The 17,805-nt window shown below is 42.9% G+C and overlaps 1 long non-coding RNA gene across 1 annotated transcript in view; it reads left to right on the top strand.

The window, feature by feature from the left end:
- LOC109304291 overlaps window positions 1–13,720 on the top strand; it is a 49,884-nt gene extending 36,164 nt beyond the window's left edge. Inside the window, exon 3 of the long non-coding RNA XR_002099336.1 lies at window positions 13,282–13,720. This is a non-coding gene — a long non-coding RNA (uncharacterized LOC109304291). The remainder of the gene's footprint in view (window positions 1–13,281) is intronic.
- The last annotated feature ends 4,085 nt before the right edge of the window (window positions 13,721–17,805 follow it).

Below are 17,805 nucleotides of genomic sequence, written 5' to 3'. Positions count from 1 at the left end.
TAATCCCCTAGCCCTCCCTCCCAGTGCCGCCACTGCCTGCCCTGAGCACAGGCTGGCCCAGCCCCCCACCAGGAACGTCCAGCACAGCCTCTGGCCCTTGTCCACAGCAGCAGTGCACCTTGCCCCACACCTGGATCTGGAAGCGCACCCCCCCCATGCCCTCCTAGGGGTGTGTGCACTGGCGGGAGCCATCCCTCCTTCCCTGTGCCCCCTGGATGAGCTTCTTGCAGCTCCGTCCTGCACTTTGCCCCGGCTGTCCAGCCCCAGCCCCAGCCCCACTCCCTCCCTCCCTCCTTCCCTTACCGTGAGGGCCTTGATCTTCTCCCCCCTTAAAAAATAAATATAAAGGGGTACATGAGCTAGAACTTTGAGGGAGAAGGGGTACACTTGTTCAAATAGGTTGAAAACCGCTGATCTACAGCATTAACTATGAAGCATCTAGCACACTTTTGGGTGCTGCAGAAACAGTAAGGATGAAATAACATGGTATTCTAAAGGAAAATAGTCCTCATGGCTTAGATCATCCAGTGAGGCATACCTTTTCTTATCAGAGAAGCAACCTCCTTCAGAATAAACATGGTCAAGGAGCTGGAGTCTTGGGATCCATGAGCAAACTTCATTCCTGCTTGGAGACAGTACCAGGTAGTCTGCCACCAAAGCACACACACTTCCTTTATCAGATCCCACAACCCAAAGGAGCCATGTGCTTTTACTCCATGACAGAACTGGCTTTTTTGCATAGTTGTTGAGTACTTGAAAATGTTGTCATTCCTTTCTTTTCTGTACTCTCCTGCGCTCTCTCATCAAGCCAACACAGATTCCAAATTCTTTCTCCCTCTTCAAACCCGAGTCTCTAGGATATCATAGCTGCAGAAGCCAATGATATTTACCCATGTGAGTACAGCTGTACAGGCTAGTGATATAATTTCAGCACCGCTTATAGATTTCTAATTGATTTTTTTTACTGTAGTAATTAGCTATGCTGGCATTGGAAGGAGAAACAATGAAAATATGACAGAAAGACAGAAATGTTCTACATCTCTCCCTATACAAGAATTGTAAACTACCATATAACATATGAGAAGAAAGAGGTTCTAAAAATTAAAAATAAAGGATTTGAATCAAGATTTGGCTTTGGTCTCATCTCTGTTGCAGACCCAGGAAAATTGCTTCTCATTTGAGTTGATCTGCTAAAAATATTACTTCTATAGAAGGTAACTAGGAAGCATAATTCATTAGTATTTGTAAAGATCTTGAGACCAAATGTCCCACAGATAGGCAGTGTCATCATTACTATTATGTTCTTTCTCTGTTTCCTGCCTCTGTGAGGATAAGCCGTTTGTATCTAAAGAACTCTGAAACGATACCCCTAGAATCCACGTTTCCACTAACTCCAGGTGAACTTTTCTCAGTTTACAAGTAAAAGAATGCTTCATTTATAGCCAGGGTCAGCTGTGCACACTCAGCAGGGGATCTAATTGTTAAGCCCAGTTCTTTCTAGCTCATGACAGCAAAAAGAGGAAATGTAGTCATTGATTCTGATGGGTAGTCTGGCTTGCTCTCCCATACCTGGTTTGCTTCTGAAGGGAACACAGGGAAAAAGCAGTACATAGGTGTTTTCTTCAGCACAGAAAATACCTGTGCGCACACAGGCTACCATTATGTGGTAGGAAGTACCCACTTTTACATCCACTTTTGCAGCTTGCATACTGAATACTCTGGTTCTATGGAGTCTTGATGAATTCAATGTTAAATTATCAGACACACTGCCCATATCCTCAAATGCAAGCAGTTTGCTACTTTCCTTAATCAGGCAAGGACAATATTGAATCTGGTTATTTGGTTGGGAGTTCTCACTGAGGATAATGTTTCCTGCAGCGAAGCACGGTTTTGCCTCATGATTACTGTGCACATGAGGAAAGATTTAATAACAATTCACAAGAACTTCTACAAGAATTTGAGATGCAAAGACATGGCAATCAGGTAGGGCCCCCTGCAAACTGATTTCTCTAGCTAAAAAAACCACATTAATAAAACATACGCAAACCTCAGAAATAACACCATGGTCCAAATCTTTGAGCATTGGAGTGTGGACAAAAGCTTAATGGGCTTGGAACCCAAAAACTATTTTGGGGATTAATTTTGCTCTCATTTAAATTAACTAGAGCTTGATCAGACCCTTAGACATAGTGTGATGTCCCTTGGCAGGTGTTTTGGCTTCTTGGATACCTACAGGTATTTGAAGTGCGGTGTCATGAAAAGGTCATTTTCCAATTGCTGGAACACTAAGTACTGAATTTATGTCTATTGGAGTCAGAGACTGGATTTTGCTTAAAATTAAATGATTGTCTAACTTTTTAGACATAGATATGTTTCTTCAAATGTCCCATATAGCCTGTTAGAGAAGGCAGACATTTGATAGAGTAAAACCAGATTTCTAAGTTACGGACAGAAATATTTCATAGTTTTACCCAGGGGAATTCTGCATTAGTTTGGCATGATTTTTTTTTAAATTCAAAAACATTATCTTCATGGGAACAAGAGGTTGCAAGAGGGGCCAGGGTTGACCACTCAGAGCAGGAAATTATTAACAATTCTTATCTTGTGGAATTTGAGTAGATTTTGGTTGGTGATCTTTATTGAACAATATTTATCTTTCCCTGATGGACTTTCTCTTTGTCTCCTTTTGATTTCTGTATTATATGCTGCGTTCTGCTTGAGCGTTCTTTCAACTGAGAGCTCAGTGATCAGAGACTAAAGACAATAGAACTACAGTTATGGTTGGCAGTGTGTGAAGACATTTTGTTTAAAGGTTGGATGGTAATCACAGCGAATTGGTTTTGTGATTATGAACTGCCTTTACTCTCCTTTCCTTTGTGAATTTCAGGCGGTAGACGTCTGTTAAAACAGTGTGGAATGTAAGGCTTCTTTCATTTTTTAGATATTTGTTAATGTGACGTGATATCTTGGAGCCCTTCCTGCTAGCGTATCTTTCTACCATGTTTTCACTTAAAAAAGACAATTGTTTCCCAGAAACATGTGATTTAATTTTCAGGAACATTCAAAACATTCTCCTGAAAGGTTTTGACTTCCCTCTCAATGGCTTCTCAGCTGTACTGTGCAAAATTCCTCAGCCGCTTTTCTTCTTATACTGCTTTATCTATCTTTCCTTGTTACACTATCTAGCCTCATAAATACCCCTGAATCTATATGTTTGTATGACTTAAACATTTTGTCTTACCTTATCTCTAGCTATTCCTGCAGCACACACATTAGTAAACAATGATAGCGCTGTGTTTTTTATTATTTGTATATAAACTTGTCTAGCTCCAGTTGTGAGAAGTCGCTCTTTGCTTCCTCTCCTGGAAACTAGTTATGTAGTGTGGCTAGCTGGGAGTGACAGAAATGATCCACTCCCAAGGACATTAGTGATGGATTTCTTACAGACTATACAGTTTGTAAAACTCCTTGAAATACTTCTGGATGAAAGGCTGAAAATGCTGCATTGGTAATTGTACAACATTCTGCTGGAAGAGAGGGGAGATGTTGGGAGTTTAGCTGTGGATGGTGGGGATGTTTTGACTCAGCATATTGCATGGAAGATGTAGAACTCAGTAGAATTTGTTCATCTTATATATTCTCAGCTCTTAGTAACAGGATTGGGGCACTGGTATCATTTTCTGATGGGCTTAACAGCCCTGTTTCAAAGCCCTTTAGAGTCAATGCAGATGCTTCCATTAACTAGACTTTGTATTATGCCCTGTAACAGGCTGCCCAGTATAATTTTGGGAATGTAAGAAACACAAAGTGTAAGCCCAGTGAAATTTCACATGGACATTTTTCTGTGTGCAGCATCTATCATATTTTTCCTCAAACCCTTGGTAAGTTGTTCCAGTGAGTAAATAACCTCAATATTAAAAATGCGCACCTTATTTCTCATTTGAATTTGCCGACTTTCCTCTTCCTCACATATCATGCCCTTACATTGGCTATTAATTATTAATGCTAGGGGTGTAATGACAGAGTAGTTATGGCATCTCACTGCAGCTCTGAGTTCAAGCCTTGCTCTGGACTTCTGCCAAAGGCTTGTCTCCTGTCAACCCAGTGGTACAATCAGTCAGACTGTGCAGCCAAAGGTGGTGGATGTGATGCTAACTACATCACTCCCTTGTTTTTCTGACTAAAGAACATGGTATGCCTTAACCATAAGAGTCCTTGGGGTAGGTGGGTACTTTGATCTTTTAAAAAAATTATTAATAGCTATCACAGACTCAGATCCTCTCACACACTGTTTCTCACTCCACATCTCAAACAAAAAATAAATAAAATCTCTTTCCCTTCCAGGAGAGGTTTCCTCTGGGTAAGGACTTCAGGACTTGACTATTATTAATGTGATCATTAACAAGAACTATAATGATTAATTCACTATTATCATTTCATTTCTGTAGCACCACAGTACAGCAGGGCACTCAAGGAATGGAATCATTCTCCCTTTAAATTGTGAACTCTTGCAAGTTTTATGTGACAGTTCAAAGAATACTTACGTCACACTGAATTCCAGGAAATTACTGTTTCCTGTGTACCCTGAATGGCAGTTGAAGAGCTTTCAGGAGACTATGGGTGCATCTATACATGCACATTTACTGCGCAGTAACTGAAATTACTGTGCAATATGGGTGCACTTCTACACATGCATGTCTGTACTGCACAGTAAATATGGTGACTTATGCTGACTTGAGTGTAAATTTGATACCTGCATCATGCAGGTCCACATACACAGTGTTAATGTGCTTTAATGCCTGCACATGTAGATTCTGGCCTATTCCCACTTACTGTGAAGTAATTTACTGCACAGTACATTTAAACCGGTGTAAATGTGCATGTAGACAGACCCTATAGGTACTATTATTTTTTCTAAAATGAAACAGGATTGAGTTCCAATTTCATACTAATATGAAATCCCTCCCCCCCCCGCAAATCCTTGTGGACAGTGTAATGGGACTGATAATAGCATTTGTTATTGTAGGGTTACCTAGAAGGGTTAGCCTGGATTTGCTATATGGGTTTATTGCCATGATTGTCTTCAAATCCAGCTGTGCATGTACACTACTTTTCCATCTTCTTTACTGGCATGGCCAGTACAAAGAGAACAAGGAGCATAGCAACTTGTGTTAAGGATCCTTTCCTTCCAGGTTCCTACTCCAGATTAATCTCATAGTATTTAGAAGGTTGCCATATAGACAGGCGTGCAGAGGGGGGATCTAGCATTGCTTCTAGCATCTCACTAATGATTTTGAAATGTGTGGAACTGGAGATCTGCAGTTACCAAGGAGGGCTAAAATCTCATAAATGATGGGAAAGAAGGTCAGGACATTCTGCTTGGTGTGGCTAGAGGGAGCTGGAATAATACAGAGGGAAATGTATCAAAATCCCTACAGGGGATATATATACATATATATGTCTCTATCCTACTGGGGCACATAACCTGTATAAATTGCTTCAAGGTCTGCACTATTCTAAGATGTGTAAACTCCCAGTATAACTGTATGAGTCAAAGCCTATCTGCCTGGGAATGAACTCAGGCTTCACTCAAGAAAAAAAAAACATGCCATTCTTTCACACAGTATCGATTCAGAGCATAGACTTGTAAGAAGTCTAAGCAGGGATCATCTAGTCTGATCTGCATAAAACAAGCCACAGGACTTCCCTGCATTCATTTACATTTGAGCTAGAGCATATCTTTTAGACACCCCCCTCCTCACACACACACACACAATCTTGAAAGACTTGTGATGGAGACTGTACCAGAGAGCTTGGTAAGCTGTTTCAGTGGGTAAATAACTTCAATATTAAAAATGCGCACTTTATTTCTCATTTGAATTTGCCTACTTTCCTCTTCCAGCTATTGTAAAAACTCTTGTTAAAACTTTGTCTGGTAGCCTCAAGAGCCATTATTAAATTTCCTCCATACAGATACAAGTGTCAAGTCACTCTTTACCTATCTCTTGGATGAGCTACCTTTACTAGCTGCTGTTTACAATTTTCTTGCAATGCTGCACTAGAAAGTATTTTATCATCATCATATGAATACACCATATGCCTTTTCCCAAATGTGGACCACAGATAGTTATTAAAATACTTATACATTTTCTGCATTATTATTATTGATAATTCTACCCTTTCCATCCTGTAATGGAGCAATGGCATTCCTTTGTTCCTAATACACTTTTTTACTTTTCTTTAATTCTCCTCTCCTTGTGACCTTTTGCTTCTCTTATAATTTTTTCTGCAATTCCTGGCTTTCAATTTGTATTCATTGTTATCAGCTTCTGACTTCTCATTTTGCTTTGTGAGTGTATATGTAAGTTTTATAGCTGCTTTCACTTCTTTTCTAAGCTGGCCCTCTTAATTGTTAGATTGTGCCTTTTTTGACCATCTAGCAAAATATACTTAAACATTTGCCAGTTATCAGCCCTGTGTATTTTGGCTTAGAACTCTTCTTAGTTTTGTGAAATTGGTCCTTTGAAAGATCAGCAGAGCAAATGCTGTGTTCCTGGTTTAAACTTTATTTTGTTTGCACATAATAAATGAAATCAAGTCACGATCACTACTACCTAACCACCAACTAATTTTTAATTATGTCATCAGTTCCTTTTATCTTTTGAAATGAGGGTGCTTCCACTGAGAGACCAGCCCTTCCAGGGGTGTGGACAAAATGCACATCTTCTGTCTTCTTGCCTGGGCCTTCAGGCAACATACTATTGTTATAGAGATGTGATAGGTATGTGGCATTTACATCTAGTGCAACCTAGGTATGGCCAGTATAGAATATCAGCACTGGTCCTCCTATGACACAGACTGCTGCTCTGTATGGAAGAGGAGCTCCTATTGTGAATGTCAGGAAGGCACAGTGACTGAAATTGCTGTGGCTGGAGATGGTGATAAGGATCTCATTTTATTAGCAGTGTAAGGAGAGGGATCTGTTTTTGGCTGGCTGGCTGGACTTTGACTGAGCTTGTTTGCAAGCAATTGGGTTTGGGGGCAAGGGGTTGTGTGCGTTAGATTCCCCTCTCGTTTTGGTTCTTTTCTCTCTTTTAGACATGGTTACTAAAGGTAAGAGAGAGACACTACAGCAGCCAGGAATAAACATCACATGCTTTATGCTTGCTTTGTTTGATAATGGACCATTCCTCTGTCAGGGGGTGCCAATCTCCAGGCTCTGTCTGCACTGACAGAACCCAGACTATCCTCGATAAAATGACCCCGAGCTGCTGTGGCTACAGGACTCAGCCCTCACTTTTGCTGTTGTGGCTAATCATTGCTCAGCAGGGCAAACTCCTTCCTGCATTACAGAAATCCCGTATGTTAGAGTTCTATTGCCCCATACTTTCGAAGGTGATGAAAACTGGGCTTTATTATTGTGTGGCCATCAGTATTGGAGAATTTGATTCTCTCAGGCCTCAGGGCACATGAAGATGGAATCCCATCCAAGAGGTGCAAGTATTAGATTCACAGCCCACACAGGTGTGTGGGTAGCACCTGGAGGAGCAAATATTAGGTGTACAGACACTTTCCAAAGTGTACTTTTGAAACACACAACCTGTTTGAACAACGGTGACAGTTGTTTAGTGAGGCCGTTGACTCATTAAGATATGCTCAATATCTGCCCAGATAAAATCCTTATCAGTAAATGAAGTTCCTCCATTTTTACTTTCTAGTTCATAAAAAAAAATAAAAGGCAGCTTCTGCGTGAAAAACCCTGCACTAACTACCCCCCACCATCACTAGTTCCAAGGTCCATACATGGCAGGATGCAATTCTACATCATAGCGGGACTTTGCAATGCCTTTCTGGAGTCCTCCTGAATACATCCTAGGCCTTGTAGAGGCATAATATTTTCTCAGAAATACATTGTCTTCCTCAGAGGGTCCCTCTGGTATTAGGCCAGGCTTCCAGAAATATCACAGAGAGTATGTATGTTTCAAATATGAGACAAAGGCACTTGCACTTTGTGACTTCTTGGGATACCTGGCATGACTTCTCAGGGTCACTGTGGTAGGGGTGAAATGTTACACGTTTGAGTTGACTGGTTGCCGCTTCTCATGATCTATGCATAATTCCCTAAAACAGATTAGGAAATTACACCCCACATAAGCACTACCCCATCGGGGACTGTTGGACAATGAGACCTGCTCATGCATTAATCAATAAATGAACTGTGGAAGTATGAAGTAAACATTGCAGTAACTACAAACTTTTCTCCTTCCAGAAAATTATGGCTGACCTTTGAGAAACCTACTGCCCATAAACCTGCTTTTATTTTTCCTAAGCATAAACACACAGTCCATCTCAGAGGTACTTAACAAACAAACACTTTTGTCAGCGAGGAACATTGCAAAGCTCTCTAGCTGAGCGCAGCCCAGCCCAGCCCAGATGTTAGAAACAGGAGATAAATCTTCTAACAATGATATAGTAAAACAGCACATCAGTACCCAAGGGAAAGGGTGGGCAGCCTGTCATGTTAATGGAAAGTCAGAAACAGAACTGAGTAAATTTGTCAGTCTCCCATGCAATATTAGTTCCATGAAAGTGGCTCTGTGTGTACCCTTGCAGTGAGTGACAGGAGACTGGCTTCTTAGCTTTTTACAGATAGCACTAGATTGTGAAACCATTTTAGCTGGGAACCAGACCCTGCCTGGATTATTTCACCAAACGGGGCTCATCTTGTGTGAGATGAAAACTGTTTATCTGACACCATGATATCTGAGGATGTATTGTTCTCTCAGGGAGTTTTGGTCCACCAACTGTGGAGGGTTCCTATGGCAATATTGTCCGGGCTCCGATCAACTGAGACATAAACTGAGTCTAATGAGAATCAGCAGCATAAATCTCCAAAGGGCAGCCAGGAAAATGGTCCTGCCCCAGTACTTCTCCTGCTGTAGTCAGTATCTTAATGTTAACCAGTGAGGGGCACAGTGGTAGGACAGCTAAGATGTCTTGTTCTAGCAAGCATTGTTTTATTATAGCAATGAATTCAATCTTTGTTCTGGACTTCAGCTGAAGGCTGCCCCCAGCTGAACCAGATGTAAGTGCTTGAGGGATGTGTTTGGTAGCCATTTTGGTCTGATACAAAAAAAAAAAAGCAAAACTCTTAAAACGCTTGGTTCAGTTGGTCTAATAAAAGGTATAATCTCTGAACCAAGTGCTCTAGAGTTTTGCATTTTTTTTATGTGAGCGGGTGGGAATTCCAAGGCAGCTGTGTGATACTGGCCATAATGCTCACTTCTCTGTTATTAGCTATGGAAATTCCTTAATCATGCTAGGCCAATGGGCTGCTAGGTAGCACTGTGTGAAGCTTTGGTCCCTGATTCAATTTGGCGGAGATTTGGCTTTATTCGGTGGCCAAATCTCCAAATCTGAATCAAATCAGAGGACCCTTTAATTTCTCCAAATCGAATCAGAACCCTCTGAATCGATTCGGAGAGATTCAGAAAGATTTAGAGATTTGGACACAGACACAGCTTTAAATGATTTTTCTACATACCTGGAGGTAGCAGGGGCTTGTGAGTGCTGTGATGGTGGGGCATATGAAGTGTCTCACAGAAGTGCAGGGAGCTCCCCAGCATGCTTGGCAGCAGACCTGGAAGTGGACTTCTGGGTCAGCCAGGGAGCGCGCTCCCGCCCCCCGGCCCCTGCACTCCCCTGGGCTCGGTGACTAGTGCCTCCTGGGTCCGGGGGGGCACCCAGAGTCCCCTTGCTGCCGATTGCTGAGCCGGGGAGGTGCAGGAGTGGGGGCCCTGCGTGCTCCCTGGCAGACTCAGAAGTGGAGAGAAGTACTTCCGGTCCACTTTCAGGTCTGCCACTGAGCATGTGGAGGGCCCCCCCTGCACTCCTGTGGGATGCTCCTTATGCCCCAGCATTGCAGCATTCACAAGCCATGCCTGCTACCTCAAGGTATGTAGAAAAAACTTTTAAAGCTGCTTCTATGTCCGAATTGGTAATTCTCCAAATTAGCATCGAATCTTCAGATTCAGATTCAGCCAAATCAAATCAGGGACAGTGATCTGAATCAACAAATCAAATCACTGTCCCTGATTTGGGCCAAATCCAAATTGAATAGGGACTGTTTCACATACCCCTACTGCTAGGCTGGGGCCCATTTTGACCTTGACCTTTTAGCTACTGAATAGCCCAAGATGGCATGCTTGTCCCTGAGCCAAAAACCTCGAAGGGATGAAGGTGTTAGGTCAGTCTTAGGCCTCAGTTTTTGTATCAGTGGAATTATTCTAGTGGTGATCTTTGGCTAGCACAGATACCAGTTCTGTAGTTATAACTGGCCTCATACCAGTTTCTTCTTCATCTTCCCACACACACAGTGAAGTATAGCTTTTGTGTGCATACATGCTTCTTCCATCTTATGCAGCTTCCTTTCTGTTCTGGTTGCAAACTGGCTAAAGTTTTCCAAGTGTGAAGTTCAAAAGATGAGATCCCAGACTTGGAATGCCTGTAGTGTAGTTACATCTCCCTGGAGGTGAGAACACACTGCCAGATTTTGATTGCAGGCTCCTTGGGGCAGAGCCTGTCTCTTCTGGGCTTGAAAATCACCTACCAGGTGCTGCTACAACAAATAATAACTACTAGCCACTGCCCTGGTCTCTTGGGCTCTTGGCTGTGCCCATAATACGTGCATATTGCTCTTTCTATATATACAGATGGTAAAAATATAAACTTATTCACCAGATAATCATCACTAAATGAGAGAATAGATATTGCATTTGGGTGGAATTTCATATGATTTAATAATGACAGCCATGGTAATCCAATTACCCTTCCTCTTGCCCATCTACCATTTTAAGACTTAATGTAGCTACATTGGGGAAAAATAAGATCTCATATAAATATGTAATCTAGGCTTCATGTAATTAAAAATATATATATATTTCAAGTACATGTTATCCTAATATGTTTTAAAGTAACTTTTCTCTATCAAAATGCAGCTTTCAGAGGACAAGCCATTTGACCTAGAGCTTAGTTCCAGAAAGTACATTTGTTTTTAGACTGGGAGAAAAGAAATTGGAAATGATGAAACAGATCATATGTTTGAACTTTAATTTTGTTGATGGTTAGTTGAATAGTTGCTGCTAGGGTTGTTTTATTAGCTATTTTTGTAGATTCCTGTATATTGAACTGTTTCTGAACTGGTCACATGACCTTAAGGCTAAGTACAGATATTCAAAAAGCCCAAGGCTGAATTGATTCAGCCTTCGCAGATTAGTTTAAGCTGCATAGACTGAACTGATAAGCAAGTGAACAGACATTCACTTTTGATTCCAGCAATGCAGCCACATGCCTGCACTGGCCCAGGCCAGAACCTGGGTTATACTAGAGCATGCTTCCCTGCTCATCTGGGCAGACAGGTTGAGCCAAGGCTAGCCCACCTACCCTGGGGGGCAGGGAGGGGCATTGCAGGAGAGATGCAAAACATCCTGGGATGCTGGGGGACTGTGAGTTAACTTAAATTTGGAGGGGATCTGGGACAGAAGGTCAATAAAGTGGTTTAACCTAAATCAGTTAAGTCTGATACTCCATCAGTCCAGGTTTGTCTTAAATCTGTTTCAGACATTTTGAAAGTGGTTTATGCGCACTGAATTTCTGTTGTGTCACAGATTTGAACCAGTTTCTGATCATTTATACCAATTTATGTGCAATTTCTGTTCCTAGCCAAAGACCTTTCATCCAGATAAGTCTCTGCTTGCTTTCTCAGAAGTGTTTTAATGTGTGATTTTTTTTGTATGTAAGTGGTAGAGGTACCTTGTGGCTTTCAATCTCTATGACACGTACAATACCTATTTTCTTCTGAATCATTGGCCTACATGGCCTGTCCAAGAGCTTATGCTACCTAAGGAAGACCTAATTCAAAATGAACTGAAGCAAGTTGCGTAGAGCAGTATCACAGGTTGTCTCTCGACTGCAGTTCCAAATCCTATGCCACGAGTGTCCAGCAGTCTGAGAGAACTGGTCAAACTCATGTCATCTAAAGTATCTTATTTTTTAATTTTTTTCCTCCATTATTACCTGATTGTATGTATTAGCTGGGAAACATTCCAGCCTTTTCTTCCCTAATTTTAGTGTGAAAAAATGTGTGTGTGTGCAAATGGATATAAGCACCTATAGTATCTACACATCACACAGGTATGGCACCAGGGAGAAAATTTTCCAGGTGTAAACAGCCCGGTGTCTTCTCAACATGGTCATTGACATGTGTTAAGCATTCTATATTTAAAAGTACTATGAAGTTTAAAGGTATTATATGCTAACTTCGATACAAAAGAGTTATCAGTCACACATCCACTTATTCAGCATCAAAATAATTAACCACCTCCAAGTTATAGATATGTTTTTAAAATTCTTGAGTTGGGCTTTATAACCAAAAGCCACCACCTTAGATTTTTTCTTAGGACTCATAAGGGATGATTATTTGTTGCATTAATATGATGATCTAATTTGATGGTGTTATTCTAATTCGATACTAAATTATCAATAATTTGATCTTGATTTTAACAGTGTTTTACTTTGTGCTTAATTTACTTTAATGTTATTAACAATAGCTTGGCTTTGAAGATATGTTGCCTTGATTTTATTTTTGTTTCATAGTTTTAATAAAAGTTATAAAAAATGATGCTGAGTTCCATTTCTTTCAATAAGCAACATGGGTCCAGAACCCTGGAACTTGAGTCATCATCAAGCTGGTCAGCTTAAAAATCCAGATAGCTCCCCCAAATTTATCTGCTGGTTTTCACACCCAGATTCATGTACATTATTACCAACACTGGTAGTATAAAATATGGGCTGCAAGTAACAGAAGGAAAATCAGTCCAAATTATTTTCTTGACAAATTCATTAATACCTGAGCCTTTTGCAAGAGCATTTGCTCCTACGGATATAGTGTAAGCCCAGGTAAGGCATTAAACATCTGCCTAACTTGTATCTGTACTTACCACTATGCGACCTGAGCACCTGTATATTAGAGTAGAGATGTTAGTGTCACTTAGATTAATAAAGCACATAGCATATGCAGTCCAACTGATTGCTGCTGCCTCTGCTACCTAAGCGTGTAGCACAAAGAAGAACAGGAAAAGATATGGAAAGGAAAATAAGGGAAGAGGAACAAACCCCTTTGCTGAATTAGTCTCTGTTAGTGGAAGAAGCCATCTGGGATGTAACATTAATAACAGAATGGGTGGAAGTGTTGATGGCAGTGTGCATTTTTTTTCTTTCTAGGCATTAAAGATCTTCACACAAACTCCTGAGTGACAGAGGAAAGAGAAGCCAGTGGGTGGTGCTTGGGCATCTCTAATGATTGCAAACAAAAACTGTATTAACACTGCCAGTGCCCGCTGCATGTATTCTATCCGTACTACACCAGAGGGAGTGTTGGCAAAGCATCGCAGAAAGCTCGTTATACCTTTTTGTTGGTGCATGAAAAAAATGGAACAGTTAACTGATTTGCTACCTTGCTGTCATCCAGCAGCCGGCTCTACCCTCGTCAAGTGAATGTGTTGCATAGATGTGATTTTCTTAAGGTAAAAAAAAATCACCTGAAATGCCTCTGAACACGTAGGATTCAGACCTGTCAACTTCACTGTTTTTTTTTTTTTTATAATAGTCTTACTCCTTTTTGGCCCTTTTTTCAGGTCTGCTAATAAACTTGATCAAGCCATTTCTTTTTCTAGTGCTGTGCTCCAGCCTTGGAGAGTAATTTGTGTGTGAAGAAATACCTCTGGCACTAAAATGTGTAAAATTACTCTTTGTTTCTCTGACTTCTCTCCTAATTTAGAGTATCCAGATGCAGATCCCCTCAGATTCACCCACAAGATGGAATTCTCAGAAAATATTGTTTTGTTTCATTTGTTTTTTAATATCTACGTTTCTCAGACTTCCTGTTCTAGTTTCTAATTGGTTGGGACTCCCTGGATGTATCTACATGAGATGCTTAATGTGCAGAAGACTAATTCTACTGCACATTAGTGCGGTGGGCAAAACCCGTGCTAATGTGCAGTAGATTTAGTCTAATGTGCATTAACGTCACTAAAAAAGCGTTCCTCTGCACTAATGCACAGTAGCACTGATTATAGTGCATTATGTTAGTACCTGTCATTACAGGTACTAAACTTAATGCGCTGTAATTATGGCACATTAATGAAAATGTAGATGCACCCCCTCAGAATTGTTCAGGTTGCTCTTTTGGGAGAACAAGTGGTAAAAACAATGGGAATGCATTTCATAGATCTGAATCAACAAATCAAATCACTGTCCCTGATTTGGGCTATGTGCTTTATTAATCTAAGTGACACTAACACTTCTCAGCATACAATCTCAGGTTCTTTTAAACCCACCAAAAGAATTATTGAAAATAGCTTGATCTTTCCATGTTCTCATGCTTAATGGAGAGATTAAATGAGGGGCACTGGAAGCATCAGTCGAGATTTAAAAAAAATTAGAGATGGAAGCCTAAAATTAAGCTTCTAAATTCATATGTAAACACCTAATTTGGGCCTAATCATATGCCCATTGAAGTCAATGCCAAAGCTCTGGCTGATTTCACTGGTCCAGGATTAAGTACGAAATTATGGCCTGCTTTTCAAATGTGCTCAGCGCCTAATGATTCTCATATAAGTCTCTGCTCAGCCATTTTGAATCTAAGGTAGTACTTTTTAGGTATCCATTATTTAAAACCTTGGCCACTGATTTCTTCTTCCCATCTTCCAATTGCTTATGACTTCTTACCCTGAGAGAGAAAATAAAAACCATACAGAAAATGTAGCACTGGCATGTATTTATTTTTCTGATGTGTGACAGTTATCATAAACACTCTTGGCAGCACTGAAATGTTTACGGCTAATCACCCGACAACAGTTATTGTATAACTTTAACAAGGGAAAGCGCACACACCTCCTCGCTTGGGCCTGAATTCACAGAATTACACAAAGCTTTGTGCAAATTTCACATTGTCTGTTTTTTGGGTAACAGGATGTTGACACATCTGGGGTCCACAGGATCCAGATGAAACACAAGACCAGCTGAGCAGTGCGGTAGGGGTAATTTTAGAAGCTCAAATGCTGTATATTATTTGCAGTTCTTTGTAGCTTTCCAGGGATATGACCCCACAGGGGGATCAAAAATGATTGTGATGGATCCCTGTGTGGGACCTTCAGCCCTGATCCCTCCTGCGTGGGGCTTTCAGGCTTTGTGAGTTTTGCCCAGACAGAGGACTGGTAACACTGTTTGATTTAAAACAACATTCATTCATGAAAAAAAAAATCATTCGAAAAAAAGAAACCGTTTAGAGTAAAGAAAAAATGTGTGTAGTTTGCTCTCTCCACAGCCACAGCTATCTGTTTCTTGCTGCCCATGGAGAGCAGTGTTGGGGCCAAGAGAGGATAATGGTTCTGTATAAAGGGAGCAGCGTATAACATCGCTGGATGAGGGCCAAGCTCTGGGGACTTTTTTTTTTTTTTTGGCTTTACCTTTATTTAGAGAAATATCCTCTCCTCTTCCCTTTAGGCCTCTCGGCCTCCCCCTTCCCCAAGGAGATTTTTGGCAAGCACATTCTAAATACGGGAAAGTCCAGTTGTTTTAATGGATATTTGCTGCCACAGAAGGACTCTCTGTAACAATTAGAAAAAAAGATGGGATTCTTTTGCAATGTTTGAACAACCCCCATCAGCCCACTGCAGGAACGTGATCCCTGAGGGAAAGGGGATTATATCCCTCCCCAGGCTTTCAAACAGCTTTGACCTCTCCCCTCTGCCGCAAGCCCCACCGTTTGTATGATGAGCCCAATCCTGCAGAACTAAGTCCTGCCCTCACTTGGACAAAACTCTGGTTAATCTCAGAGTATTAGGCCATAATTGGGCCCCACGTTGCCAAATGCTGCCTGAGTCGGCAACATAAAATGCTTCAAACATAAACAAAGGGAAGAACAGATCTAAGAACTACCAAATGAAAAGATTTTTTTTTTGCTTTCCCTCAACCAGCAGGTGCCTCTATAGAGTCAGTACTTAGCCTGTTTCATCATCACAGGCCTGTGGCACAGTATTGGAAATACCTGCTTTCTGATGATTATAAGGCGTTGCGCTCCCCATCCTGCTCTCCTTCGTGGTCTCCTTCTCCCAAGCGGTGGTGCGCCTGAAAAGCTGGTCCTGAATCTCCGTGCCATCCAGTACCTAAGACTTGTGGAGGACAGCGACTGGAGATATTTCTGTTTCTATTTTACGTGTACAAATCATTACGAGAGAGAGAAGGGAAAGAAATAGTATCCCCCGGTGATGAAATACTGTGGGTGGCAAGAGTCAAGGAGCTTGATTGGGGAATGTGTGGTGGCCCCAGTTAGTCTAAACTGCATTTTTCCCTTAAACATATTTCCAGAAAGCAAACTGAGGTTTGTCTGAGAGCATGCTAGCTCACCCGCCACAGCATGCGGGTGCTCCAGCTGCCCACCCACTCCGCGTGCACAGGCCTCTTCGGAGAGGAGAAGGGGCTTCACATGGGGCCAGAGGCGAGCAAAACCTACACAGGGAGCGGGGACTGCTCAGAGCCCTGCTCAGGGTGTTCAGAAGTGAGAAGCTTTTAGGGACAGAATGCCTTTGGCAGGGCTGGACACTGGCATGCGTGAGCTGGGCGGCCCCGGACAGAAAGGGGGCCAGAAAATAGTAATTTCTTTGATAATTATTATCATTATTTCTGGTGAGGGGGGAGGCCTGATGCTACAACTTTGCTCAGGGGTGCCAGGAGTCTAGGCAGGCTGCTGGAGAGTGGGAAGGGGCGGGGGGGATAACCCCTTCTCCCCTCTCTGGAAACAACTTGAATCCCTGCCCACAGCGAGCAAAACAGAACAAAAAAGAGGGGGAGAAGCAGCCAGAGCTTGGGTGACAGGAGCTGAGGCCCCGGTGCCCTCTGCTGCTCCAGGAGGCTGAGACCTGGGACATGGGGGCTTTAGGGTGCTATTACGCCCCTCCCTGGACAGAGGGGGAGGAGCGAGGGTGGGGACTCTGCGGGGGAGGGACTCTTAGATCTCCTCGGGCAGAGCAGCGCGGAGCAGTTGCAGAGGGAGAGCGCGGAGAGCGGGTGCGAGACAGCGCAGTGCAGTGCAGGCTGTCCCCCAGGAAGGCGGGAGAGGGACAGCACAGATCCGCACAGGAGGGACGAGAGCAGATTTAGGAGGAGCGGCTCTCCTTGTGAACCGGGATTTGCTAGCAGTTTGGTCTCCCCCCGCTTCTTCTTCCTACCCGCTCCTTAATTTATTTTTCTCTCCCTGCCTGCACAGCTCGGATTGTTCCTCTCTCCCTCTCTCCTTTTTTGATTCCTTTTGCCAGCGGTGGCCAGAGCAAGGGGAGCAAGGCGGGCGAGCCAGGCAGCCCCCTCTCCCTACTTCCAGGCACCCGAGGCTGGGATCAACCCCCCGCTCCTCTCCCCGTTTTGGACCCCGGCGCCCGCGAAGGGACAGAGCAGCCGGGCCGGCAGGCAGCCCGCCCGAAGCTGGGATCATGCATTGAAACTTTCGGGCAAACTTTGGTGGTGTGCGGGCCGTGCGGCGCCCGGATCCCTGGAGGCGGCGGAGGGCGTGTGCGTGTCCGTGTCCGGGGGGCGGCGGCGGCGCAGCGGAGCCGGTGCCAAGGGGGGCAGAGCCGCGGGAGCGGAGCGCATGGAGGGCTGAGCCCGGAGCCTGGGAGCGTCTCGCGGAGCCGGCGGAGGCACAGCGCGCCCAGCGCAGCGCAGCGCAGCGCAGCGGGGAAGGCGGCGGCG

This window comes from Gavialis gangeticus, unplaced genomic scaffold (assembly GCF_001723915.1).
Source record: "Gavialis gangeticus isolate Ggan-Ray unplaced genomic scaffold, GavGan_comp1, whole genome shotgun sequence".
Taxonomy (NCBI): domain Eukaryota; kingdom Metazoa; phylum Chordata; order Crocodylia; family Gavialidae; genus Gavialis; species Gavialis gangeticus.
The sequence above is the reverse complement of the archived record's forward strand: the minus strand, read 5'-3'. Positions and strand labels throughout refer to the sequence as shown.